We start from the raw sequence: 4,340 nt of genomic DNA on the forward strand, positions 1-4,340 counted from the left end.
CTCTATTTACCACCACTGGAACCTGGGTCCAACTCCCTGCAGCTGGCACGCTACCTGCTCTTCATGGGCAGACAGTGTGCTTCAGCACTAGGGCAAGGACCAACCCACAGATCTCTGTGGAGGATCCAGCCTCCAGCTGCCTCCAGCTGCCTCCTGCTTCCCTGCCCCACTTTTTTCAATTTTTTTTTTACCCCTGTATCTATTGTACAGCACAGCATAGCGACTTTTAGATTATCCCTCACCAATGCTTGACCAGTCTCTTCAACAACACTTCCAGTGATGGAGATTCCATAATTTCCCCAGGCAGTCAGTCCCACTGCCTCATTGTTTGAGCAGGAAAGTTTTTCCTGATATCATGTCAAAACCTACTTTTCTGTGTCCTGCTCTCTGCCTCTTCTTTATGGCAGACCTGCAAATGTTGGAAGACTGTTTTCATGTCCCCTCTTAAGTGCCTTTTCTGCAAGCTAAACATGCCTATTTCCTTCAACCTCTCCTTGTATAACTTGCCTTCTAAGCCCTTTATCATTTGTGTTGCCCACCCCCAGACCCTCTCTAATGTTGCCATTTCCTTTTTATAATATAGAGCCCAAAACTGAACACAGTACTCCAAATGAGGCCCAACCACTGCTGAGTAAAGAGGCACTATGACCTCTCACATTTTGAATCTAATGGATCTATTGATGCAACTCAAAACCATGTTTACCCTTTGTGTAGCCATATCATACTGAAGCCTCATACTGAGCCTAATGCTTAGAGCTTGAGTAGTAAACAAGAGTATTTGGAGATGTTCTTGTATGAGAATAAGCAGTACGGTTGATATTACTGATACTTGGTTGCATGGACCATATGACTGGTTCTTAAGATGTTTAAATCAGTGCTGCCGTGTGTCTATAAAAACAGAATAGGGAAAAGGGGAAGTGAGGAATGGAAGTTCACATCAAAGACAGTTACCTGTTCATTATAAACTATTCAGAGTTAAAGGCTTCTAGATGCTTATCCATTAACATTATAATTAATGATGAGCATCTGTTACAGATCACCAAATCTTGCTAAAGAATAGGATGAACTGATCCTTAAACATCTGTCTGTCATATGCAGGAAGAGAAACTGTTTTGTCATGAATGACTTCAATCTGTTGGATATATGCTTGAAATCTTAGGCGGGCCAATCACAAAACTTTCAAAGAGATGATAAAAGAACAGCTAGTTCTTCACCCATAATGGGATAATTATATTGAATCTCAGTCTGAAGGAAAGAGAAGAGCTAATAACCTTCCACCAAGAAGCCTTTAAAAAAGTTTAAAGTTTGAACTCTTTGAACTGCTAATATTAATTTTAAACCAATTTTGAAAAACTGGGGAATTTCCCAAGGATTAAGAACTAATGTCATCCTAACATTTAAAAATTGTAGAAGGGATGACCCCAAGAAGCATAGACAAGTTATCCTAATATTGATCTAGAGCTAAATGTTGGAGCTGTTAATTTAGAATTTAAGAACTAGAAGCTAAAATATAACTGATGCCAATTAGCATAGTCTTATGGAAGGAGGTGCTGTCAATTTTTTGTGTGTGTGACACAGATCTGGTAAAAGAGAGCAACTGTGTTGATTGATTATTCTTGAATTTTTTTCAAGGCATTTGACTTGACAACATGTCATATTGATTTAAAAACACGTATTATATGGAATTAAGAGGGCACATGTGAGATGGATTAAAAACTGGCTTCTTGACAGATCCCAGAATGTAAGTGTTTGCAGGAATGCATCAATGAACAAGCATTTATCTAGTGGGGCCCCTTGGTTGATTCTTGATCCACTGTTATTCAATATTTTTATTAGTGATCCAAAAGATTATATCAAGTTTTACAAAAGTAAGTGATAAATAATGATAGGGTACTACTGCAGAGTGATCTAAATTGCTTGATCAAATTGTCACAGTCTAACAAAATATGTTTCAATATAGCCAAATGTGAGGTAATACATGAGAACAAAAATATTGGCTAAACTTATAGGGTTGGAGACTATCTTTGGAAATCAATGATTCGAGCAGGGATTTAAGGGCCATCATAAATAACTGCCTAATTATGACTCCCAGTGCTGTACTGTGCCAGAAAGGGCTAATGTGTCCCTTGCATGTATGAGAGAAAAATATCAAGTAGACATGAGGAAATAACCTTGACTCAGAACATGTCACTGGAAAGAGCACTACTAAATTGTGCCCAGCTGTAGTATCCAGACTTTTTGAAGGGGAGGTGAAACTACAAAAGAGCTCAAAGGAAGGTCATGGAAGAGATCCGGGGTGGGGAACAAGCCTCACGGTATGAGGCTTTAGGAGCTCAACGTACCACATTTATCAAAGACAAGGTAGAGCAAAGAACTGATCACTGTATATAGGTACTTGCCTCTTCCTGGTATAAGTACTTAAATCTTCCTGCGAAAGGCATAATAAGACCTAATAGCTAGGAAATGAAGTCAAGACAAATTCAAACTTGAAATAAGATGCAGTTTCTTAGCAGTGAACGTGATTAAAAATTGTATAGGCGACTGGTGCCACCTTAGTCAGGCGGGGCATGTGCCCCCACCCCTCCAGCGACCAGTCAGTGACTGGGGTGCGGGGAGGGTGTCCTCCCTAAAATTTCACTGGCTGGGGGAGGGGGTCCCCCCATGGCTGATCGCGCCAAGGGGGAAGCAGCTGCAATGCTCCCAGAAGTGGCCAAAGCACTTTGTCTGGTGTTCCCACTCCCTGGCCAGTGCTCTCAGGGGGGTACCAGCACTCTCACCTACCCTGCCTGCCCCTTGCCTAAGCGGGGAGCGCAGCCTGGCAGGAGGTGCATGTATACCCCCATGCGCCCCCTACATGTTGACACTGAAACACTAGGAACTGTTTATCAAGGGAAGTGGTAGATGCACCGTCACAATCCAGCACAAGGTGGCAAAGGGCTGCAGCAAGGCAGCAGCCCTAGATTTCAGGAGGGTGGACTTCAATGAGTTGAGGAGAATAGTTGGGGAAGCACTGAGGTTCTGGAGCGGAGGGGAGCCAGGTGTCCATGGAGAGTGGTCGCTCCTTAATGAGACGATCCTCCAAGCCCAAAGGGAGGTAATCCCAACATGGATCAAAGGGAGAAGGAGGGCACACAAGCCCCCATGCATCACCAAAAGCATCCGGGAATGTCTCCTAGCTAAAAGGGAGGCGTACACCCAATGGAAAGGAGGGGCCATCACCAGGGATGACTATACTGCAGTTGCTCGGGGATGTAAGGGGGCAGTCAGGAAGGCCAAGGCAAAGGTGGAACTGGGACTAGCTTCCCGGATTAAGGACAATAAGAAGTACTTTTTTAAATACATAGGGGGTAAAAAGACGGTTCCGGGTAATGTGGGGCCCCTGCAGGACATGTTAGGAAATTTGGTCGTCACACCAGACGACAAAACCAACATATTTAATGGTTTCTTTGCCTCCATTTTCCTGAGCAGGGACCGGAACAGTCACCCCCCCGCTGGGCCCCTCTCAGGCCCCAGGGGAGGCACACCTAGGCCAAGGGTTAGTGAGGAACTAGTTAGGGAACTTCTGGAGGAACTGGATGTATTCAAGTCAGCTGCTCTGGACGATTTCCACGCTAGAGTACTGAGGGAATTGGCTGAGGTCATTGCAGCCCTGGCACGGCTTTACGAGCACTCATGGTGCTCTGGTGTGGTGTCAGAGGAGTGGAAGAGTGCCAGCGTGGTTCCCATCTTCAAAAAGGGGAAGAAGGAAGACCCGGGAAACTATAGGCCAGTTAGTCTTATTTCGATCCTGGGCAAGTTTTTTGAGAAAATTATTCTGGTGCATATCCACGAGGGGCGAACAGGGGAGATCATGCTTAGGGGCAATCAACACAGGTTCATTAGTGGCAGGTCCTGTCAGACCAACCTGGTGGCCTTCTATGATCAGATCACCAAATCATTAGATGCAGGGGTAGCAGTGGACATAGTCTTCCTGGACTTTGGGAGGGCCTTTGACACTGTCTCTCACCCTGTTCTCATTAAGAAACTGGGGGACTGTGGCACCCACACAGTCAATCAGTTCACCAACTGGATGGAGGGCTGCATCCAGAGAGTGGTAGTGGGTGGGTCATTTTCAACTTGGAGGGATGTGGGCAGCGGGGTTCCGCAGGGCTTGGTCCTTGGGCCTGCACTGTTCAACATCTTCATCAGTGACTTGGATGAGGGGGTAAAAAGCATCCCCCCACTAAGATGTGGGGGGGATGTGGGCATGCTAGAAGGAGCAATAGGCTGCAATCAGACCTAGACAGGTTACAGGGGTGGGCAGATGAGAAGAGGATGGGATTCAACACTGACAAGTGCAA

The sequence above is a fragment of the Crocodylus porosus genome, unplaced genomic scaffold (genome assembly GCF_001723895.1).
Source record: "Crocodylus porosus isolate Cpor-Errol unplaced genomic scaffold, CroPor_comp1, whole genome shotgun sequence".
Classification (NCBI taxonomy): domain Eukaryota; kingdom Metazoa; phylum Chordata; order Crocodylia; family Crocodylidae; genus Crocodylus; species Crocodylus porosus.